This window comes from Sarcophilus harrisii, chromosome 3 (assembly GCF_902635505.1).
Source record: "Sarcophilus harrisii chromosome 3, mSarHar1.11, whole genome shotgun sequence".
Taxonomy (NCBI): domain Eukaryota; kingdom Metazoa; phylum Chordata; class Mammalia; order Dasyuromorphia; family Dasyuridae; genus Sarcophilus; species Sarcophilus harrisii.
Window position 1 is genome coordinate 68,905,350 of NC_045428.1, and position 26,653 is coordinate 68,932,002.

Consider the following 26,653-nt stretch of genomic DNA (forward strand, 5'->3'; position numbering starts at 1 on the left):
CCATAACTTCACATGTGGTTTCTTAACAAGAGATGGTACTAGAGATAAGGGTAGAAAAACTGAAACACAAAAGTATTTTTTTAAAAATAAATATAAAAAAGTTTTAAATATAATAGGGGAAAATATTAAATAAACAAATTAAATTAAATATACATTAAAAAGGAAAAAAATTCTTAAGTTCTGACAGGAATCTTTGTTGGGCTTGTGTCTAATTCACATTATTCTTTGAGGCTTTGCTTGTGATTGTTTTCAATTCATTGTCTTCTTCTAAGCTTGTGTCTTGATCTTCCTTCACCATAAAAAGCTTTAACAATCAGGTTCTTTTTTGTTGTTTGTGAATTTTTTCCCCCATCTTATTTCTTAATTTCAAACTTTGCTATGTTGGGCTCTATTCCAAACATGGGGTTAGAAGCAAACCATCTCAAACTTCAGGTTTTTCACACAGCTATTTTCAAGTTAGTTCTGGGGGGGTTGAAATTTTTCAGTACTTTCAAGCAAATAATCAAATAGATTATTTCAATACCAATGAGTTGTAGTTGGAACAAACAGAAAATGTTAATGATGGTTAGGCCGGCAACGTGAAATCATGCTGATGTTTCTAATTGAGGCATGGCTTTGAGGAGGTGTCAAACTCTGTTAATACTTAAGTACTATATGTTTGCATTATGTGCGACCAGTTTTCAAAATATTTTAGGGTCGACATTTCTAATACAATAGGCATGAAGCTGTGGCTAGAGCCACAAATCTCTGAACATTGACCAAAATAAACTCCAGGGCTAGTGGAGGTTAGAGTGGCTTGATTTAATCGTCCAGGGATAGCATCTGCTTTTAGCCCTAGAGAAGGTACTGTTCATGCGTGGAGTACATCCTCTGATGAGATTAGCATCCGAATTGTAAGTTCTATAGGAAGAACTGCTCGATTGTCAACCTCTAGTAGGCGTAATTGTCCGGGGGCTAAGTCTTGGGTTCATACCATATGAGTCGAAGGATAAATCCTCGTAGTCAGTGTACTCGTAGCTTCAGTACCATTGATGCCCCATGGCCTTAACTGTAAGATAAGGGTTGAAAATTTCATCTGTTATATAAAGAATATGAAGGGAAGGAAGGGCGATTAGGACTAGGATGACTGCTGGTATAATTGTTCAAATAGTTTCGACTTCTTGGGCGTCTATAGTACTGGTGTGTGTTAGTTTTGTTGTAAGCATTAGAATTAGCACATAAAGTACTAGGGAGCTAATTAAGAAAACAATTATGAGTGTGTGGTCATGGAAATATATGAGTTCTTCTATGTGATCTGGGGAGAGATGGTAACTGCTCTCTTAGTCTGTATTCTGGTCCTTACTCTGAAGGGCCCTAATCCCTTGAGACTGCAATTAATGTTGCTCTTCATGACCTTACCTGGGGCTATAAAACTGCCCCCCTTGAGCCAAAATGGTCCTCTCTACCCTAGTACGATGACCCAGAATTTGGTATAGATTATGAAGTTACCAAACAGTTGTCCCTCAGGGTTTCTGTTTCCTCTTGACCAAAAGTGCTGCCCTTCATCCTTGAACACTATAATTGAGAAATGATTATAGGCAGAGGAGTTGCCAAAGAGTGTCTGGGCCTGTATAGAATGCTAGCATAAGAGTCCCTTTAAACTAACACTCACTCTCTCTCTCTCTCTCTCTCTCTCTCTCTCTCTCTCTCTCTCTTTCTCTGTCTGTCTCTCTCTCTGTCTCTCCCTCTCTCTGTCTCCATTTTTGTCTCTCTTCTCTTTGACTCTTTCTCTGTCTCTCTCTCTGCATCTCTGTGGTATCTCTCTCTCTCTTTTCTCTCTCTCCCTCTTTTCCTCCCTCCTTCTTTTCCTTGTCTTTCTTTTTCCCCCTTTCGCTCTTTTAACTAGTTGTCAAATCACCTTACCATTTCTGGCTTGAGAGTTCCCCCTGTTGCTGCTGCTTCTGTTATCATCAACCAACCCCACTACTTGTGTTTCATCCACATAGGCTGTGGTTCAGCTTCCTTCACTACTACACAGATCTTTCTTTCCAACCTTCACCATTGTCTTGAGCTCTAAATATGATTTTTTTTTTGCATATGTCACTTCAAAATTTGATTTGAGGACCCATTTTTAAATTTTTTGAAGGGGAATATTAGGAGAGCTCAGATAAGCTTTTTCTCTACTCTGCCATCTTGGATTCTATTGTTTTATAAACTGCTATTGTATTGTTATTTTCTACCACCACTGCAGAAATTTGGGTATTCACTGAACAATTAAGAGACAAAGTTTAGTCAAACCACCAACATCACTGAGCCCATTTATTAGTTCTGGCCAAAGAGAAGACACCAGTATGAGTGTGTTAAAAAGGGCCATACACTAATATCAAGTATGGTTATCACTATTAGAGAACTTAGAGTAATTTTATTTTTCTGTTATATTTAGTTTGACACTAAATAATTAGGCCCAGCAATTATGGATTTATGAGGGGAATAATTAAGTTAGAATAAATTAATGCTTCAATGAATTCGTCACTTGTGCCAGCTTCCCTCTACTAATGTATACCATGAGCCAACCAGGCATTTTCATCTTATGAGGCTTTTTTGTTCCCTAGATTCCTCCATAAAAGATATACCCAATATTCCAATGTGCTCAACATTTTTTTGGGTACTTTAATATTCTAATGTTTATAAGTACATCTTTTTCAAAAATCTATTATTCATCTATTGCACTATATGGTCAATCCTCATTTTCTCTAATTATATAGCTCCTGGATCATACACTTTATTTCATTCTCTTTGATATACTTATAAATGTGCTATGGCTCTTTAGCTTTACTAAAAATAGAGGTGTTTAAAAAGTAGACTTTGTGTCAGGGAGCAACTTAAGACTGTTGAAAGTATCCGCTATAACATAAAAGCAATCCAGTCAATTATTTTCCTTCCATTCAATTCTGGACTTGACTCATTGACTTCCTTCAAAGTCTATGCAAGACAGATATTTTAACTAAATGAGTTATCCATCCAACTGGGAGTGGTACTATGGATAACAGGCACTCTTTATCTACATCTTTTTTTTTTCCTGTGTGTATTTTTAAGCTCATGCCTTGAGTGATCTTAGATCTCATTGAGAAGATAATGCAATATTCTAGGATTTATTGGAATCCAATAAATAAGATCTATGAACAAAATCATTTAGAGGAACTCTTTACCAGTTGAAATTCTCTATTTGTATTCTGAACATAGCTTGCATGATGTATTTCCTGTTATTAATACTTGCATATATCAAATAATATCACAATTTTAATACATACATGTAAATGATTTTATTATCCATTTTCATAAAAATTACATCTTTTGTTCTACAAGCCTTTCAGTTAATTGTGTGACCATAAAAATGGGGTTCATAATGTGATACAAAGAGCAACATTTAACAGAGCTCTCAAATTCTACTTTTCCCATTTTATCATTAAGAATACTCTTGAAACATTTGTAGGTCACTTTGAAACACTATTTTTAAAAGGCATGTTATTTATAGTTATGGACAAACTCTTTGGTAGCTATTCATGATTTTTTCATTATTATTCTAAACCTTGTCATAGAACTTGAAAATTATTCTTACAATATGTTTTCACAATTTCTACAATATATTTATTGTGGAATTCAGCTGCTCTTTCTTGGCTTCACTTTATAAGAGTCATTTCCACTTCTTCATGCAGGTACTGAGATTAGAATCCAAATGTAGTGGTTCCTGTGTCTTATATAATGAAAACAGAAAACTACCACTACAGGAACACTGTCAGAGATTTTTCATTTTTAATCAATTTGTGCTATTTACTATTCCACATATTAAATGGCTTAGGGACAATAAAAATGGATCTTATGAACTCCTTTTTTCCCCCTACCACTCTGATGTTTTTAAAGAAATTAAGATTCATAGTCTTTCATTATCCTCCTCCAGAATTTTATGTAATTATGTTTAGTTATTTATAATTTTTTGTTTATAATTGTCACATCTCCATTATGAAAAAAGAACTAGTTTTTGCTAGAGAAGATTTTTTCTGGTCTGTCTTTCTTTGGCCTTCTTGTTGTAGTGATTGCTTCACAGAAGTTCAACTATAAGTTTTAAAAAACTGTATAATTAGAATCAACATATTTTATTTTATGCATTTCATTTTAGGTGTAATCTTATTTAAATAGGTTAAGTTGGAGATGTGATTGCCAACAATGTTTTCTTTTTAATCACTATTTCTTTTTTTAGCTGAATGTTGATTTTGTCGCTGATTCTAAGATGGTCTGAAAATGCAAAGAAAGATGATTTGGAAATGATTTCCATGTAGATAACCAGTACCTTCCTATCAGTTAAGATATAATCTATTTCATTTCTATAATAATAGCAGCTCATCGTGATATTGTGCTTTAAGGTCAGTTATAGACTGTCTCTTCTGATCACTAGAGACTACTCATTGCAGAATCTTTTTGCTTTCCAGTCTCTGAACAACATTAACAATATAAAAGAATAGAAACAGCTTTTACAGAATGTAGGAAGAATCACTGGAAAATAAATTGTATGCCAAAGCTACAGAGTATCATACCATGCTTTGCTTTTCACTAAGGTCTATATGAATGCTACAATACTAATTACAAAATGATGAAATGAATATGCATCAGGTTAACAGCAATTCTAAAATTTTTGTAACTTTATGATATCAGCTAAAATAGTTTACTGAGTTAGCTTTCTGTTTCTCACAAAGAAAATCTAAACAGTTTAGACTGCTAATTAGAGAATGACTATTTCTAAAAACAGGCAATCACATTTACTAGCATAGTTCAAATACAATTAAGTTAAGAAATGCTTGTCTCCATACAATAGGCTTTGAAAAGTACAAAGAAGCTTTATAACTAAATTGTTTTAAAATAATCCACTCATTCTAGCAAATAACTTCTATCCCCTACCTTGCTCCATGAAATAATGAATGATTGGCTTGATTTTCACTCTTCTGATTTTTAAGATCTAGAATGAAACTTATCTTCATAAGTATAAGCACTGTTTACATATATCAATCAATCAATCTATTTTAAAATCACCTGCCTCAAATCATCTCTATTATTTTCATAAGAAACATAACTAAGAAAGTACTTTGATAATAGAACCATCATAACTCTAACACCCAAGATGGCATTGAACCTGGAATAACCATGGAATAACTGTACTTTTGGTATCAGAGTCATTTTCTGAACAGCAAAACATAGCCCTAAACTGTCCAACAAGAGCCTGAAACCAAAAGATAATATATTCAGGGCATTGAAATTCCCTTCCTTCAGGAAAAAAACAAAAACAAACATTCCCATTGTCTTGTAGTGAATAAACACAAGTGTAGTAGAAGCCAAAAACGACAGAGTGAAACCAGGAAGCAACTCAAGTTCACCCAATTTTCCTTGAAAACCACATGAAATCAAGTCTTTGAATAGAGTTTGACAGAATGAATCCACTCTCCAATTCAAGATAGATTGGAAACACTATAAGAAAGGCAGTCTTACTGGGGTGAAAGGGATGTTCAGCTCAGATTAGATGGAGTCTGGAAAAGTCAGTGGAAGTGTCTTAATCACAGCAAAGCAGCAACTGAAACCCTCAGTCCTGGCTCTGTAGAAGAGCACAGCAAGGGGAATGGGGGGAGAAGGGGTGACAGCTTCCAATCCCAGCTTAGAAGGCAAAACTCTGGGAAACCCTGGGAAAAGCAGATAAAGCTACCCCTGTAAACACAAGACTCAGAGCTGCACAGCAAGCTTGGGATAGAACTCAGTTACCGCAGGAGTAGAACTCTACCTTAGAAAAAGAAAAAGAAAGAAAATGAGCAAGAAAAAGAAAAGAGCCTTGACCATAGAAAGCTGCTGCCGGAGAAAGGGCAAACTCAGACACAAAATCAGATGAGGAGAGAATGTCCACAGAGTGACTCTCCCCAAGAGTGAGATAAATTGGTCTCAAGCTCAAAGAAGCTTCTTGGAAATGCTCATACAAAGCTTTTAAAATAGGGGGCCAGTTCACTGTCCTCAGACTGTTGGAGGGCTGGACTATAGTAAAAACAAAAACTTTGTTTTGTGGGCCTTTAAATAAAGAAACTTTTATAGCCCTGGGTGAGGGGGATAATCGTCCTCAGCTGCCTCATCTGGCCTGTGGGCTGTAGTTTGAGGACCCAGGGAATGAGAGAGGTAGAAGAAAAAGTGAGAAAAGAAATGAGAGGTGTGCATGAGAGAGTCAACAGCTTGGGGAAAGAAGGCAATTCCTTAAATATAACTGTATGGCATGAAAACTGAGAAGTCCTAGAGAAAAGGACTTAGAATGAGGAAGAAAACCAACCAAGAAGAAGGCCATGGTGGACAAGAGAATGGGTGGGGAGGAGTTTAAACAGGACTCTGAGCAGGAGAAGGGCCAAGGAACTCTGAAACCTGGGAGTGAAGGCAGGGGTTGAGAGAAGTGGGCAATAGCAGGAAGGAAACAGTCATTTACAGCTTTGTAGACATTGCTATAGAACCACAGCCGATTGAACAATTCTGTATCAATTAAGTGCTTTTAGGAGTGAGAGGAAAAATCAAGTCCTACTCACTTTAGTAATCTTAAGAACATTCCTCTATTGGATCAAGTGCCACAGTGATATAGTGCACCAACTAATAGAATTCATTAGCCAAGGGAATAGTCTTCATTGTAAAATGTTGTCAGTATAGAACTGTACGATGATGTAGAAACAAAAACAAAAATGAAGTTGTATACTGTATGGCTGTGATACAAGAGAGATCAAAACATTCCTGTAGTGTGTGGTGAACGTTAGAAGAATACGTTTTATTGACTTTAGGAGACAAAAGGAGATTTATAGGTAGAAAACTTAAAAAGGTCAAGGATAGGAAAACATGAATCATATAAAGATGTTAAAGACTGCTATACACTAGCACATGGTTAAATCAGAACATCTAGACTAGATTCTATAAGAACAATTCTTAATGAAAAGATCTGAAATTCAGTTTTTAGTAGATCAAATGCTAAATAAAAAAGGTAAAAATTTGTAATAAATTAATCCAGTTGACATAGCTTGATGAATCTCATTGTGGGCAAATTTGGTATTTCAAAATTAGTATTAAATATATACACACACCTTTCCACATATATACATACATATACACATAAAAAATTATTATATAATTAAAGAAAACTTTATGGAACTTCCAGATGACTTATTTATGAATACATGGTAAGCCTATGTACAGTTTTTTAATATTAATAAAACTCTTACTTGTCAACTTGTAGGATTCAAAGGATCTAGGTAGGGTTAGAAGCATCTTTAGGGATGAGCTAGTTCAATTCATTAATTTTACAGAGAAGGAAACTGAGACCCAAATAATGAAGTAATCTGCCCCAGGATCAGAGACAATAAATTCTATTATACCAGGTGCTGGTGAATCAAGTATTCCCAAGTTTAAGAAGATTCAGGATATGCTAGTTATTATTATATGTGCTAATGCTACAAAAGCTATAAAAACATGTTTTGGTGACTATAAAATTTCATTATTGTAAAACTTTTAGAGATATTCCCCATTTTCCTATGTATATAAAGTACAACCTAATGAAAGGATGAGAAAGCATATTTTTGATGTGCTTGCTTTTTCTCCTGACAAGGTCAGTGTACCTGAGTGCTTTAGTTTCTGTGCTGCTCTTGTTTGGGGGGAGAGGAAGATATTGTTACCTTTGTCATAAGTTTTCTTCTAAACCACAGGTCCACCCCAAGGTAAAGGCAATGTCTTGTTTAATGACAGACAAATGATTAGATAATAGTTTAAGAAAGCAAAAATCTGGGCCATGTCACTTTCCTGCATATCAATACTGTCACTCATTTTATATATGGATCCAAGTATTCTTCAGAATATGAAATATCATATAATTCTTTTTATGGAAAAACTTGATTAATCATGTTTACAAGAAAGATGACTTTTTAAATCAGTTTGCATCTGGAATTCTAGTAAAAATATATTAAAATATAATGTGATCTAATAAAAAGAATGACAGATTTTAAAGTCATAGGAATCCCTGATTAAGATCTCTAAGATCTTTCTTCTGGTTCTAGATAACTTCTACAAGCCTCATTTTTCTCATCTATAAAGTAGGAAATTGTGTTAGATATATATCTATCACAGAGAACTCTGCCGTTTGAAAACTAAAATATTTGAGTAACAAAAAATACTTTTGTTGATCTTTTATATGAGTTCACTCCAATGATGCATATCATAATCCATTTACTTGCCCATATTGTGTCATACTTGTCTAAGTCTTTTTAAAAGTTTACCAGAAAAAAATGTCTACATAAATTGCTCCAGAATTTTTTCATTTTCTTCTGAAATCAAAAGGGCAGCACTAGAATACTCTATCTCCTTGCTGTCTCTTAATTTTGCCATTTTATCAGTGTTTTTTCTCATTTTATCACACAATTCTCTTGACATTATCCATTGCTCACCATCTTTGGAGTATTTGGCCGGCTCTCAGACACTGCTGTTAATTAACTCCAGACCAATCATAGGTTAATTCCACAGTTGATTTGTGGATTAAATTGAATTAATTGTCAGTGGTCTTCCATAGGAACAGTTGGAAAAATTTGGGTTATATGGGCAAAATATGAGTACAAAAAACACATGTTAAAAAATTACCACTTGAGATATATGTGTATGTATCTATATAAACATATACACATGTGCATACACATTTCTATAATATATATAGCCATATGTTTAGAAAGATCTATAGATAGATTTAAAATCTCTAAAGAGATATATTTATAGACCTATGTATCTTTATCTCTCTATATATACAAAAATGTATGTTTATATATACTCTACATATAAACCATATTCTACAGCTAGATATTCATTTCTCTCTATATACATACATGCATATGTATACATGTATATGTATAAATGTGTATATATACAGAGAGAGAGAGAGAGACATAGATAGATATATCTATATACTATAGATAAATATGGATATAGTTCCCATAAACTATGTTGCAAAGTATATACAATAGAGCATATTTTACCTCAGGAAAAAAATGTTACAATTAGGGATTACATTCCTAACTAAGAATTTCTAACATCAAATACATCTATTAATTCAATCAAAAAGTATGAGTGCCTCTTTTATACAAAATATTCTATTTGGTGCTAGGAATAAGATATTATGGGGTTGAAATATAAACAGTATAACATCTTTTGAGGAATCTATTATCCTGTAGAGAATTTAAGATATGTGTCCAATTAACTCTAATACAAAGCAGTATGGGATAAGTGTCCCACCTGAGGTACAAGAGTTCTGAAGCAAGAACACATCACTCCTACCTACTAGGAGGAATAGGAAAGGATTCATGGAGAATATCAAAGCTGGGCCTCAAAAGGGTGGGTGAGATTAATCGTGGGAGGATGAAGGTCTTTGGCAAAGACAGGTCATTTTTAAGGAAAAGAAATCAATCTCGCTTGGCTAAATTACATGGTACATATTTGTAAGTAGTTGGTGACAGGGGGTGGATAGAGATAGAGAAGCAGCTGATGAAGGTCAGCAAAGGAACCAGATTGGTTCTAAAATGGCAAATTCTTACATTCATCTTTACTTGTGATTTCATCACTGGGGATGGAAATCTCTTCACCAATGCTAATCAGCAGCTATCCTTCAACTTACAGTCTTAGAAAGTTAATGATGTACCAAGGCTTAGTGATACGCCCTGAATCACACAGAAAGGTCTCAGTGAATGAGATGGCGCTCCCCTCTATCTACAACATGATACTGTCTATGCTATTGAAGAGATATGGTTTATAATAAAATATAAAAGCAATGATATAACAATTAAAACTCATCATCATTATTTGAAAAGATTAACTATACAGCTCCTACAAAAATAGTACAAAATTACTGTGAACATTATAAAAATGAACCCAATTATTATAAAGCATTCATGCATATTAAAAAATGTCCAGAAGAAGCTGCTTGGAATAAGAACCCTGGGGATTTAAGAGAATAAGGCTTTAATTCTGAATCTTAAGATATCTACTATTAAAGGTGCTAGTTAATTAACAATAATTTTAAAATTCCTTTGAAAATTTTAAAGTGATTTTTTGAAGATTTGCACAGTCCAGTTTGCTATAAAGACTATGCACCATATTATGGGCATGTCATATGCCATGACTTATCAGAGGTTGCCTATAGATGCTGTCCTCCCGCCTTTGTTACAAGGTTCATTTTTTGTTATTGTTTACTTGCTTTTTGTTTTCTTTCTCATTTTTTCCCTTTTTGATCTGATTTTTCTTGTATAGCATGATGATTGTGGAAATATGTATAGAATAACTGCACATGTTTAACATACTGGATTATTTGCTATATAGGGGTGGCAGAAGGGAAGGAAAAAAATTTAGAACAAGATTTTATAAAGATGAATGTTGAAAACTATCTTTGTATATACATTGAAAATAAGCTATCATTTAAAAAAATTAAGATCCAAAGGGAGAAAGGATATATTAAAAAAATGACTGTGATATAAAAACAAAAGTCATCAACAAAAGTCAGTTATAAAAAGGACTTAAGAGTAAGCTAATTCTTTTCTTCTATTAATATCACTCTGATTATTAGCATTTTTCAGAAAAGATACCAAATGGAATATGTATACACCATATGGAAATGTATAAACAGCAAAAGAGATGGTGGTTCATGTGTCAAGGGAAAGGTAAAACTGATGACTAATCCAAATGGTCCATTTAAGTTCACAACCTGTCAAGGATCCTAATGATTGACAGTTTATAGGAGCTAGACACCAGCTACAAAGTACACACATGCACAGCTGGAGAAAGTATCTACAGGATTGAGGTCACAAACTCATTAAAGTATGCAATTAGAAGTTTCCCTGCAGCAAGAAAAGACATTTAAAAGGATGGATGGATGGAAGGAAGGAAGGTAAGGAAGGAAAATGTATTTATCCAGATATAAAAATAAAGCTATTCACTATTAGGTCAAAGGAATGCTACCAGTTTCAAAATAACAGCAGTAGCAAAAAGGGCTACAAAAGCCCTGTTCCTAGTTATTCCTTCCATGGAGTCCACTTGATAGGTTATTAGCACACTTTATAGTTGATTGGAAAACCATAAAAACAATTGCTGGTTCACAGTAAAGGGCTTTTGAAAATATTGTCAATACGTATTCCATCAAATTGCTAAATAAATAAAGGCCAAAAAAGGTTTATTTCCCCTTATTTATATTAACTGCATTCCTTTTTCTATTTGAAAAACTACTGAATCCATATTAAAAGTGGATTATTACTTAGATTACAGTGAATGAGTGGAGGAGAGAAATAAGATAGGATCTATGTATGCAGAAGCAGACCACAATTTATATATATATATATATATATATATATATATAGTGTTACATGTCATAATATATGTCAGGCTACAAAGAATAGAGTGGAACAGGACCTGCTTTTAAGGAGTTTAAATTTTATGTAGAAGGCAAGGTGTACAAGGGATAAGGACATACAAAATATATACAATGCATACAAATAATGAGGGAGGAATCCAGGAAAGGGTATCAGGAAAGACTTCATGTTGAAGAAGGCCCTTGAGCTGAGTCTTGAAGATTACTGGTGCTTCTAAGATGCGAAGAGAAGGCAGTTCATTCCACACACCAGGGAACAGCCTGCAAATGTTTCAAGATGGAATATGGATATGCATAAACTGTTTTAACTTACATATCTTCAAAATAAGTTTCAAATTTTCTTTAAAAAAAAAAAAGGAATTTCTGTCAGTTACAGTGAGTTTCCCTAGAAGTGCTTGAGGAAAGCAAGTGATAAATCAACCACTGGCTTGTAATGCAACTCCTAAAGAAAAGGGAGAGTTATAGGGTTAAATAGAAAATTTAAATAGAAATTAAACTTTTCTATTTAAAATTTAATAGAAATTTTAAATATTATTTAAATATTTAATAGTTAAATATTAACTGGTAAAATAGGAAATCATCCAATTCAGAGCTAGGGAACATTGAGTGATCTGTTTCTTCTACATATTGGCAGAAAAGGGTTCCCTATTTTCTCCTTGTGCTCGATGCCACTTGATAGAGCAGGATAAAGCTGCAGAAACCCAGCAGATCACAGAGCTGCCACAGAATGAGACACGTTACTATGGAATGAGCATTAGAGTTAGCAAGTAGGAGTCCTGGATTCTAGTCTGTGCAGTGTTACTCATTAGCTGTCTGACCTTAGGGAAATGATTTCTTTTCAGGCTCACAAAATTTTCCCTCTGAAAATGAAGTCATCAAAATAGATGATCCTTTCCAGGATCAGATTTAGGTTCGAGGAAACAAATAGCTATTATCCTTTATTAACCTGTCTGATGGGGTGGGGGGAGGGGGAGCCCAACAATACTTAGAAAAAATGTAGACAGAGTTCTGAAGCAGCGACGTAGCTTCCTTGGGAGAGATTAGAACTGGGCAAAGAGGGACCAGTTCCACCTGTTACAAACCCTACTGGGAAGGATGACACAGAGAAGCTCCTAAGAGGAAAAGGAAAGACTGGTTAAGCTAAAAAATAAAAGGTGGAAAATGAAGAGGCTAGTTAGTTCACAAAATAGCTAAGTCGTTATTCATTGAACTAATCTAATTTATGCTAGTGATACGCTTAATGATATATGGACTGCTGTTCTGGTGGCACAGATCAAGAGGACCTGAGTTCAAATCCAGACACTTACTAGATGGGAGATACTGGGGCAAGTCAAATCACAATTCTCTCAATCTTATTTTTTCACCTGTAAAATGAAAGGGGTGGATTCAATAACCCCGAAGACACTTTCTTCTTCAAAATCTATGATGCCATTATGATCCTATGGTTATTTAATAACAAAATGTATTTTATATTTAAAATAAAAATTATTAATATTAAATTAGTTCCTGCCTGCCATAGTATACAAGATGAAGCTGCCTTATTATTTGCTTGCCTATGTGACTGAGAGCATCGCCATCTAGTGCAAAAAGGTTTGAATTACAGTCTGACTAGACAAACCAATCCAGGAGAGACCAATATTGTTTAATTCTATACACAATCAGGCAAATATTCTGACATCTCCAAGTTTAGAAGGGTTAGAATTATTTGACAGTAATTTAGCGGATTTAGGAAGAAGATAAAAATAATCTTCATCTACAAACAGTATGTGTATAGGGATAAATAATGTGTTGAATATATATCTTTAATAAACATATATACTTAAGCCTATTTAAGGTAAAAATAGAATATGAAATAAATCAAATTTTCCCCTTTTCTCTTTGAAAAAACACTTCTGTACCTTTTTTTTTAATGATTTTGAATATAGACTTAAGGCATACACAAAGACGACCTTGCAAATTTATTCTACTATTCTAGAGACAATTTCAGACAATTTCAATTTCTGTATAAATCATTTAGAAATAGCAAGAAACTTTCCTGGTGTGTTCTGTCTATCTGTATCTCTTTCTCAAATACATGTAAGCTACATGCACTATTATATAAAATTAGGTTTTATATATATATATATATATATATAATTTAAATTTACTCATAACCAAAAACCTAAATGTTTCCAACCCCTGAGGAAGAGAGATTTGATAACCTTTTCTGACTGCTAAGAAATATGATAGTGACAATATCAGAAGTAACCAATAACTATTTTATTTTGTTTTTTATTATAATAACTTTTTATTGACAGACCAATAACTATTTTAAATAAATTGTCTTGCTAATGATTGTATATTATATTTTATATCTTAATCCCTTGATAGTGTTGATGCTACTATTGACAAAGCTCAATACATATGTATGCACATATGCTACAGAAATTAAGATCTGATAGGCTTCTTCCTAATCAGCAAAAGTATATTAAACAGTCAATAGTACAGCATTTATTAAATGCTTACTGTGTGCCAGGCACTGTGCTAAATGCTATGACTACAAATACAAAGGGTAGAAAAGACCAGTTCCTGCCTTTAAGGAGCTACCTTTAAAAAAAAAAAAAAATTATTGCATTTTTTTCAATTAAAAAAAAAAATGTCTTCCTCCCCTTCTCACATTGTGAATGAAAAGGAGTCTTTATTATAAAGGGGAAAAACAGTGACAGAGAAAGTCCAGAGGGCAGTCTGGAGGGGAATGAAACACGAGAACTCTTAAATGGAGGTTCTGAGAGAAGCCATGGATCCAATCAGAGGCAGGGGCTGCTGGGTCCAGAGCACTTTGAAGAGTGCAAATTCCAGGCCTGGAGAATGCAGTCTGGAGAGGAATAAGACTGTCTTTCAATTTGTATCTAAGGTCACTAATTGTGGAATTGGCCTGGCTTCAGCTGTTTGTGACTTGGTCTCACAGGAAAATCAATGTCTTCACTCATATTAGGAATCCTTATTTCTCTCTGCTGTAGATCCATGGCAAGTCAACCCACATGCTTAGTGATATTCCAAATGTCCCTTGATTATGTCATGATGCATTATGCTGTTTTCTGTGGAATGGGTCAAAGTATTCATCAGGAAAGGGTAGTGGTAAATTTTTCAGCCAATTTTTCAAGATGCCAAGACCAGCTATTTATTCAAAATAGGATACCCCTTCATTATGGCTTGAAGTGATGGGAGAAAATGTTCTAATTCACAGTCTTTAAAAATTCCATTTTCTGACTGAAATACAGTTAGTATAATATGTGATTTCAAAGAAAGTTCTAGGAAAATAAAATATCTCAGCTATTTCTTTTTAAACAAATTTACCTGAGTGCCAAAATGCACACTAGATTTGGAAAATAGTTTTCATTAGCTTCTTCTTGGTAGAAAAGTGCATAAAGGAAATAAGGCAGTGAACTCTCCTAAATGATATATTTCTTTCAAAAAAATTGTTGCATCTCTTTATCTCACTTACTCAAATATCTAAGAATCAAAGTACAAGTTATAAAGTTAAAATGATACATAAGAAAATTGCATGACAACACTTGCAGAAAGCAATTTATGTGGAACATGGACACAATGCAGCCCTTTTAAGGGTAAATAAAATAAAAGATAATAAATCCAATTGCCTCCTTTTCTCTTTTAAAAGTTCTTTCCTTAAGCAATAAATTGGGAAAACATTTTTACATTCAAAGGTTCTGATAAAGGTCTCATTTCCAAAATATATAGAGAATTGACTCAGATTTATAAGAAATCAAGCCATTCTCCAGTTGATAAATGGTCAAAGGATATGAACAATTTTCAGAGGAAGAAATTGATACTATTTCTAGTCATATGAAAAGGTGCTCCAAATCGCTGTTGAACAGAGAAATGCAAATTAAGATAAATCTGAAATACTACTACACACCTCTGAGATTGGCTAGAATGATAGGAAAGGATAATGATGAATGTTGGAGGGGATGTGGGAAAACTGGGACACTGATACATTGTTGGTGGAATTGTGAATGAATCCAACCATTTTGGAGAGCAATTTGGAACTATGCTCAAAAAGTTATCAAACTGTGCATACCCTTTGATCCAGCAGTGTTTCTTCTGGGCTTATACCCCAAAGAGATCTTAAAGGAAGGAAAGGGACCCATATGTGCAAAAATGTTTGTGACAGCCCTGTTTGTAGTGGCCAAAAACTGGAAACTAAAAAGATGCCCATCATTTGGAGAATGTCTGAATAAATTGTGGTATATGAATGTTATGGAATATTATTGTTCTGTAAGAAATGACCAGCAGGATGATTTCAGAGAGGCCTGGAGAGAACTACAGGAACAATGTTAAGTGAAATGAGCAGAACCAGGAGATCATACATGGCAACAACAAGACCATACAATGATCAATTCTGATGGACGTGGCTCTCTTCAGCAATAAGTTGATTCAAACCAATTCTAATTGTTCAGTAATGAAGAGAATCAGCTACATCCAGAGAGAGAACTATGGGAAAAGCGTGTGGACCACAACATAGCATTTCCACTTTTTCTGTTATTGTTTGCTTGCATTTTTGTTTTCCTTCTCAGGCTTTTTTTAATCTTCTTTCTAGATCCAATTTTTCTTGTGCAACAAGATAACTGTATAAATACATATACATAGATTGTTTTTAACATATTCTTTAACATATCTAATGTATATTCCCTGCCATCTAAGGGAAAGAGTTGGGGGAAGGAAGGGAAAAGTTGAAATAGAAGGTTTTGCAAGGATCGATGTTGACAAAGTACCCATGCATATGTTTTATAAATAAAAAGCTATAATAAAAAAAAATTCTTCCCTTGCTTCTACAAATTTTGATTACAATTTCATTAAGTATAAAGAGCAAGTTAGACATTAATTCTAGTATTCCCTCCATTGTCTTTCTGTATCCTTTCCTTCCTATTTATCTTCCCTTACTTTTTTTTATAGATTTTTTGTAGGGTGCTTCATTTTATAACTGTAGTGTTGTCTATTTAATCCTTTCCCAATAAGAGTAGGTTTTCAGAACTGTGAGTCCTCCTCCCCTCCCTCTAATGCCTCTAAATCTATTCTTTTGCACCTCTCATTCGTATAAATCTTTTGAGCTAATTACTGGTGTCAATCTTGAATAGATTGTATATATGTCCATGTAAAAAATGTAAATATCTTAGGTTCCTTGAAATTAATGTTGGATATTGGCTCTTACATGTTAAATTTTCTATTGAGTTAGTTTGGTTGAAAGAAAGTCCTAAAATATGTATGTTCATCAAATGTTTATTTATTTAATACAATAATAGTGGATAATTTTGCTGGATATCATATTTTTGGCCACAGGCCTAATTTTTTTATTTGATTGAATATATGATTCCAGGAATTGCATTCTTTTATTGTAATTCTAATTGTGGCTCCAGAATATTTGAATTGCTTTTTTCTTGTTTCTTGTAGAATTTTCTCTTTGACCAGGGGTTTTTGAAATTTGGCAATAATATTCTTGTGTGTTTTCCACAAAACATCTCTTTGAGGTGGTGATCCATGGATTTTATCAGTTTCAACTTTGCCCTCCTGTTCTATTGGTACAGGACAATTTTCTTGGATTATTTCTTGCATTATTGTGTCAAAGTTCTTTTTCTGATCATAGATTTCGGTAGTCCAAATTGCTTATATTTTCTCTTTTTGATCTGTTGACTAGAACTGTTGTTTTTTCTTATTAGATGTTCTACATTTTATTTTTTAAAAATCTTTATATTCTGTTATTTCTTGATTGCTTACTTTTCAGAGAGTTACTTTTGACTTTTAACATGTTTAACATCTTTCTCTTTAGTTAACTTTTTTTTATAATCTTGTTTTTCTTGGATGATTTTTATTCATTAATTTGTTTTCCTTAATTTCTCTCACTTGATTTTTAAAAATCTTTTCTGAGTTTTATAAATTTTTTCTGGGCAGATATTCATTTAAACCAGGGATCCTCAAACTTTTTAAATAGAGGGCCAGTTCACTGTCCCTCAGACTGTTGGAGGGCCGGACTATAGTAAAAACAAAAAATTTGTTTTGTGGGCCTTTAAATAAAGAAACTTCATAGCCCTGGGTGAGGGGAATAATAGTCCTCAGCTGCCGCATCTGGCCCATGGGCCATAGTTTGAGGACCCCTGAAAGTTATTCTTTGAAGTAGAAGAAGCTTTTTTTTTTTTTTTAACTTCAGCCTCATCCTCTGAAGATGAACCCTGATCTTCTTCCTTAATAAATTTCTTTAGTTGGGATCTTCTTTGCTGGTTCATTTCTTTTTAAATAAGAAGTATTAGCATAAATACCTTTACTGGTGGGGGCCGTGGGGGTAGATATCTCTAGCTTCACTTCAACTCTCTGCTCTAATCTGGCACTCCAAATCAAAAGCTCCCCACTCCTGCAAATTCAGGCAGCAAATTCAGGCAAATCCAGTAGCATCCTTGCCCCATTGTTTTTGCACTCAGCTTTTGCTGGTCCCTTTTCTGGGTGCGCTGGTTCCTTCTTGACCAGGGCCTCATCTCTGCAGCATAGCTGGGCCCTAATCAGCCCAGATTCATTCAATCTTCCAACTCTCTCAAATCCATCAGGTGATAAGTTTCTGTGGTTCCTGGTGAAGCACCAGCCAAATCCAGATCATCCCAGGAGTCCCCACTTGCTATTTCTGTGGAGCTAACTCAGAAGTCTTTTCACTTCACTTGGGTTAATCCCCAAGTCTCGGGGCTTCAGATCTTGGATTGTACCAGAAGGACCCCTGTTCTGCTCCAAATCTTCTTAATTTTTTCACCAGTCTATGTTTGCCCTGAGGTGCAAATTTCTTCCGTTTCAGGAAAAAACTGGTCAGCTTGAAATTTACCAACCTATTCCATCATCTGCCCAGAATCCTCCTCATGAATTTTTTCCCCACTGGTTCTCTTGATATTCTTGACCTTTTTTTCCAAATGAATTGCGTGATTATTTTTGTAGCTCTATGACATTTTTTGGCAGTTTGGTATGTCTTTTTGAAATTGGCTTTCCTCACCCAAGAGCAATTGATGTTTTTTGGATCTGACTTTGTGTGAAGTGTTTTGTAATTGATTTTTTTAAGCCAAAACCTGGACCTGAAACTTCTCTCCTTATCAGAATTTGGTAAATTACATACAGACCAGCAGGAAAAGATAACTTGTTTTGGCATTAGGAAATTTAATAGGTATTATTTGGCAATAAGAAATTAATTAGTTATATGGCCTCAAGAAAGTTCAATTTTTACTATTCTCCCAGGATTGTTAAAACCATGAGTGTTATTTCTTTCTAAATTATATATTTTATAATTTGTAAATTACATGACCTATAAAACTGTAACTAGTTGATAGCTATTTAGCTATCACTTATGAATCTTATGAGGTTGTTAACTATGTTATTTGAAGATGTGATTTTAATTAATTACATATATAATGAAATGTGTAGGTATTTTAGAAAAGAAAGTTATACAAAGACCTTGTTAGTGTTATAGAATTCCTGAATAAATGAGATAGAAAAAGGTGATCCTTGTATAAAAATGAGGGGGTGATTTTTCAAGTCTACTTATAATGTTGAATGGGTTTCATCTAAGTTTGTCTATCAAATGAATGTTTATAGGCATCTTGAAGCAACTTAGAATTAAACTTTTTTTTTTAATTTTGCTTTACAAGGTCAATAAAGATATATATTAATTTGAATGTTTTTTCAAGGAGTTTAAATGAATGATCACATTTACTACATGGGATTCTAGAATATGTTTTTCTTTATTTCTAGTGATATTTAAAGAAGAAAAGCATTGAGTAAAATTTTAAAAGCATGGAAAACTTTGTTGTGATAAGAGTTAATTTTTGATTGGTTGTGTTTTTCTTTGACTTAAAAAAGTGGTAACTGGTAAGAATTTTGCAAATGATTTGAGAATTTTGTTAAAGTACTTTGTTTAAAAATTCACACCAACTATTTTAGAAATTTTTTTCTTTAATGCTAAATAATAGATTTATCATTTACCTTATAAGAAAGGAAATACTTCAAAAAAGGAAGAATTGTTAAGTTATCCAAACCTACTGTGATTAGTGAGACCCTAAGATCTTGGATATTGGTTTGGTGTTGTAACAGCTCAGTGAAAGAAACATCTGAGATCTGAAGGCTAGTGAATAATCTGTCTTTAAGAATAAGCTAGGGAGGATACTTTGAAGGCTAAGATGAATTGTTAATTCAAAATTTGAGCTTTCTGATATCATGATAATGGGAAATTTTATGTCCATTTAAACTTACTTTTTACTGTAGACAATTCTTTCATAAAATCTGTTCTACACAATTTAGAATTGATGTTTACACATCAAAGTCTATTGTGTATGAGATTATAGTCAAGAAAAAACCTACCTGAGAGTTATTGGAAATTGTTAATTTTCAATTAAGACTTCATGGGACTGTTTACTGATTATGCCAGATATGATCACCAAACCATAATTTATAATGCCAGCAATCCCATGGGGTTTTATTGTTTTACATACTGGGAGCTTTTATGGGAAAAGGCTAAGAGAAAAACTATTGGCAAGAACTGAGGTAGGATTCTCCTGATCAATTTCCCCAATATGACACTTTTGAATAAAAACTATCACGTTTCGCTCATGCATGGCCATCTACAACACTTTCCCAAGGACTGACATCAAAATAAGGGATCATTTTCCCTTATGTCCCTGTTCTTGTCCCTGACAAATTTCTTTAATTTTGGATAACAATTGGAAAACAATATTAATTTTTATACAACTGAAGTTTAGAAGCATATCTAACTTTGTGTGTGTGTGTGTGTGTGTGTGTGTGTGTGTGTGTGTGTAATAAAATACAGGTATATGTAATAAAATACAGTGTATATGTAGTAAAATAGAGCTATATATTTCTGGTTAAGTTAAAGATCTTTTAATTTCTCAACTATGGGGATAATTAGGCAAATTATACATTAAGTTTATGAAGCTATGATATTCTATTAGTTAATATGAGAAATGTCTTAAGGAAAGGAATAAATATTTTGTAGATGTGACATGCCTTTGCTAAGAAATCTGTTCATTTGAACCAAGATAGAAGTTAAAAGGTTTTATTGTAAATAATATAAGCATTTCTTTATACTTTAAAGTGGGATTCTTTAAATTGTTACTCATTGTATTTTTGTATCCATTCCAGAATCTTTTGTCAACTTTAGGTAAAACTGGCAACTTTAGATTAATTCACTGTTGTATTGGAAATATATTATAATATTAGCTTCTGATTTCTATTTGTAGATATATAGATAGGCGGTATAGGTGATAGATATAGGTAAATTGTGAATTCCTAATTTAATAAGAGATTCAATAAGGTTTGTGCTAGCTTTCATTATCTTACCTGTTTATTGGCAAAGTTAAAAAAAAAAGTGTTCTAAGATCAATTTTGTACAAGACTTCTACAAGTGACCTGAGCTAGAGAAGAACAGACCAGAGCCACAGAATTGCATCATATATTTCTACAGGAAGGGAAACATTGACTTTTTCCCTTTGCATCTTTTATCTGTAAGGTCTCTTTATCAAGAGGTCTGCTCTCTTTGATTTTATTAGTATTATTAAAGGGAACTTCCCCTTTTGATTGTGGTCAAACGTCTGTCATTTTTCCCTTTCTCTTTTCGTATTGTCTCCCTTATAAGCTCCAACAAATCCTTAATGAAGTGTTTATCCTTGGTCTAAAAGAGGTGGCCAAATGACCATCTTTCTAAATAATCTATTGTCCTTGTTAATAAAATAAATTTCCCTCAAAAAATTTAATTTTACTATTTTGGAGATAATTTAATTTGGAAAATTGATCAATCATTTAGCAACAAATAGAATTAAGAAAAAAGTATACCAATTATTTAATTAATCAAGAGTGTAAAAAGCATGATAGGATATAGTATCATAGCAAAACTATTCAACTTACAACTAAAAGGTTGCTCTGAAACAGAATTTTAATTTATATTTTATATTTCTCCAGGTGTATATCACTAAATGTTTAATAACAGGCTGTCTGGGGTGGGGAGAAATGTGTATACCATATATTTTTAAGTTTAATCTACATTTTTAATATTTTCTCCATCACTTTCTTAACTCTAGACAAGCAAGAAAATAAACCAAGCATTTGCCAATTTCTGAGGTGTAAATAGTTAAAACTTATTAGCTCTTGTGAGCTTTTCCAAGTTGATGACAATATATATATATATATCATGATAGATGATAGAGAGATAGAAAGATAGATACACACATGGATATGCATGTGTGTGTGTATATATATATATATATATATATATATATATATATGCATATACCAAAAAGTTAAGAATTAATATTTTTGAAATATAAAAATAAAAGTTTACACTTTTCTAAAGTTTTACTACTAATATAGAAAAAGCAAAACATCTCATTTTAATAACATTTTATCATATTTCATATAATAGATAATTAAAGAGCTGATATCCCTTTATGGATATTGCATTCTCGTATGCATAATACAAATCCCTTTAATTTATATTTTCATTTGCCTTTTTTTATAGAAATATTCATTTCTTTAAAATCAATTCTACAAGCAATATGATGGTGAAATTTGAAATTACCTCCAAATGACCACAATTTTCCTTAGAGTCCATTTTCTTAGTTAAATTATATGAATCTACCTCAGCAGAGACTTACTTAATACATACTTGTTGGCTTGAATTAGTTTTTAATAAAAGAGAATTTATTGAACTATCCAATAGCAGAATGAATAGAGCATTGGCCTTAGAATCAGATTTATATCATGTCTCATTTACAAGCAGTAAGAGACCTTCTGATTTATTTCATCTTTCCCTTTTATTCTTTCCCTTTTCCCCTTCCATCTCCAATTGACATTCATGAAACACACTATAAGTTCTCATTTACTCTGCAGGCACATGTATATGTACAAAATACCAGAAGTATTCTCAAAATCTTGAGACAGAGGACCTGACTAAGGCTTATTCGAAGGCTTATTAGCAATAAGAGTAGGTTTAATCTTTAATGAAATGTCAGGACAGTCAAAGAAACTTGAAACTTGTGCAAACATTCTCAGGATATGGAAGTTTTCAACTAGACAGACAGCACTGACAGATGTGTTTTCAGTTGCCAATGATTATCAGATTGGTAGAAGAGTGATTCCTTTTTGACTACAAATTTACAACTCTGAAAAAGTATCAGTTAAAAATCAAACATTATCATGCGTTATAATGGAAGTTGCTACCTTCTGTTGTTTTGTTTTTGCAAGATCATAACTTAAAAGGAAAATAAAGGTATTAGTATCTATGCCCAGATTACCTCTTCAAAAAAACAAACAAAATACCCAGTATTTCTTTAGTAATCAGAGCTACTAAATATTAACCTAAAGTTAACTATCATGAAATATTATTCAAAAATATTACTTTGTTGTTTTGATGCATCAATGATTTTATCAGGATGAATATTCTATCCACTGAGACAAACTGCCTATCAACCATAACTTCTTATCTGGCACAGTCTTTTTCTATATACATCCATAACTTTTTCTTGGAGTACCCAGATGATGCTCTCAAGGTTACTCTCTGATGCCTTCAACATTTTGTAGATTTCTGTGCAATGCCTAGGCTACCCACAATGCTATGTTATCCCGTTTTTTATTACTTGAGCCAGAGCCAATTTTTCCTGATATATATTTCATTGATTTGTCTATCATATTTTGTATTTTATCTATGATATCCCATATAAATCTTTATTGATGATGATGATGATATATACAAGGATGAAACCAAGTAATATTATATACATATATATAACATTTTATATGTATATGTATATAAAATTAAATAGTTACTTCATTGCAAAAACTATCTTCAATTAAATCACAGTGACATTTGGTCTTGATAAGTGTAAAATTTTTAATTTTTATCTAGAAAAAATAGACATAGGAGGAGATGAGCTTGAATCCAAAGATGATATTGAACCAACATGTGAAGGAGTTACTTACAAAAGTCTTCTTCAGATAAGACACACTTAGCATGAAGCAATCACAAAATGATGGCTAGGGATGACAGTGTAGAGATAAAATAGCTAGGTGAGACAGTAGATAAGGGCTGGGCCTGGAGTCAAGAACAAGTGAGTTCAAATTTGACCTCAGATACTTATCAGTTATGTGAATCTGGACAAATCACTTAGGCTGAATCTGCCTCAGTTCCCTCAACTATAAAATGGAAATGATAACAGCACTGCCTCTCAGGGTTGTTGGGAAACCCAAATGTGATCATATCTGTAAAGCAGACATTGGCACACAGTATATGTTTAATAAATGCTTTATTGCATTGCAATATGATTGTACATGTAGAGCTTATATCAGATTGATTGCTATTTGGGGGAGAAGAGAGGGAAAGGAAGGAGAAAAAATGAGATCCAAATTTTATAAATATTTTAAATTCTTATTTCCTTCCAGATTGATGAATGAGACATACAACTAGAAAAAGAACAAATTAAAAATCTCCAAAAAAAGTAGAAATCTTGAAAACCAAAAAATATATATTGAAAATAAGAAAACTACTGAAATAATAAACAAAGCTAGAAGCTGATTTTCTGAAAAAATAAAAAGACAAAATATTGGTAAATTGGATTTAAAAAATAAATACAAAATTACCATTATCAAAAGTGAAATGGTTGAAGATGAAATTGAAGCAACTATTAGGACTTATTTTTCCCAATTATATGTCAGTAAAATTGAAAATCTAAATGAAATAAATGAATATTTACAAAAATATAAACTGCCCATATTAGAAGAAGAAATAGCTAGAAAATGAAATTACACAAGTCATCAATGAGTTCCCTAAAAAAAAATTCCCAAAGACCAGATGGATTTACAAGTGAATGTTATTAAACATTTAAGAACAATTAATCTAATATTATACAAACTATTTGGGGGGAAATTAAAAGGTAAAGAAAGAATTCTACCAAATTTTTTTTATAATTACAAATACGGAACTGATACATAGGCAAGAGATAGCAAAAACATTTTTAAAAATTGCTTGTCAATTTCCTACTATCCATGCAAAGATTTTAAATAAAATACAAGGCAAGGAGGTTAAAGTAATATGTAACAAAGATCATATAACAGGTGAGATTTATACCAAGAATGCAGGGCTGGTTCATTAATAAAAAAACTAACATATAAATTTTTTTAAAATCATATGATTATATCAATAAACAAAATACAACTATTTCCATTGAAAATATTAGAAAGCATAGGAATCAACTGAGCCATTCGTAAAATGACAGGCACTGTCTATCCAAAATCAAGAACAAACATCATATATAATGGGGACAATTGAAGGCTTCCCAATGAGATTCGTAGTGAAACCAGGATACCTATTGTCACCACTATTATCTAATATTGTACTTGAAATGTTAACTACAGTATTAAGACAAGAAAAAGAAATTGAAGGAATAAAAATAATAAATTAACAAAATTATCATTCTTGGAAGATGATATGAATAGAAAACTCTAAAGAATTAACTAAAATCACAGATGAGACATTCAACAAATTCAGCAAAGTTGCAGGGTATAAAATATAAACACATCATCAATCATTAGTATTTCTATATACTATCAACAAAACCTCTAGGAAGAGATAGAAAAAGAAATTCCATATTAAGTAACTACAATATAGAATACTTGGGAGACTGCTAGCCAAGACAAACCCAGGCATTATATGAATACTATTATTAAACATTTTCACAGAAATAAAGGCTGATCTAAACAATTGGAGAAATAGTTGCTTATGGGTAGATTATGCCCATACAATAAAATTGATAATGTTACCTAAGTTAATTTAATTAGTGCCATACAAATCAAACTACCAAAGAATTATTTTTATAATTAGAAAAAATAATAATATAATTAATCTGGAGGAACAAAAAGTCAAGAATATCAAAGAAATCAATAAAAAAATTTAATGAAGATGGTCTAACAGTTCTGAATTTGAAACTATATTACAAAGTGATAATCATCAAAACAATCTGATACTGGCTAAGAAAATGAGTAGATGGTGGATCTGTGGAATGGATTACATTTTAATACATATTAGTAAATGATTATAATAATCTAGTTTTTGAAAAATTACAAAATCCAAGCTTTGGGAATAAGATCAACTTCTGACAAAAATTTCTAATAAAAGTATAAACAGTCTGGCAGAAACTAGATGTAGACCAACATCTCACAACATATGCTAAGATAAAGTCAAAGTGATTAAATGATTTTGGCACAGTGATATCATAAGTAAGGTCGGGGAGTATGGAAAGTGCACCTATCAGATCTATAGATAAAAGAAGAGTTTATGACCAAACAAGAGATAGGATAATAAGCTAAGAACAGATAATTTTGATTACATGAAATTTCTTGCCAAATAAAAATTATGCAGCCAAAACTAGAAGAAAAACAGCAAAAGGGGAGAAATTTTTATAAATTTCTGTTATAAAAGTCTTATTTCACAAAAATACAGGAAACTGAACCAAATTAATAAAAATAAAAGTCATTATGCAGTTGATAAATGGTCAAAGGATATGAATAGTCAGTTTTCATAAAATATCAATGTTATCAACAATCATGTAAAAAAACCCTAATCACTATTAATTATATAAATGCAAATTAAAACAACTCTGAGATAACATTTCAAATCTATCAGAGTGACTAACATGACAGAAAAGAAAAATGACAAATATTAGAGGAGATATCGAAAAAGTGGGACACTAATGCACTGTCAGGAGAGTTGTGACCTGGTCCAACTATTCTGAAGAACAATTTGGAAAGATGTCCTCCAAAGGTCTATAAAACCGCATGTGTTTTTTAACTCAGTGATACCATTACCATATCTGTATAACAAAGAGCAAAGAAAAGAGAAAATGACTTGTTTTTACAAAAAAAAAAAATATATATATATATATAGCAGCTTTTTTATGATGGCAAAGAATTGAAAATTAGAGGGAAGTCCATCAATTAGGGAATGGCTGAACAAGTTGCGGTTTGTTAGTTAGTTTGTTTTTCTTTTAATTGTCTTGCAGTACTATTGTGCTATAATAAATGATGAATAGAATGATATAGAAAAATCTGGAGAAATTCATATTAACTGATGCAAAGTGAAGTAAGCAGAACCAGGAAAGCATTGTACACATTAACAGCAATAAGGTAAGAAGG

The 26,653-nt window shown here is 32.6% G+C and overlaps 1 protein-coding gene across 4 annotated transcripts in view; it reads right to left on the reverse strand.

Moving 5' to 3' along the window:
- Window positions 1-26,653, reverse strand: part of SPAG16 (sperm associated antigen 16) — a 1,146,423-nt gene that overhangs the window by 781,213 nt on the left and 338,557 nt on the right. The gene's annotated exons all lie outside the window — the stretch shown is intronic.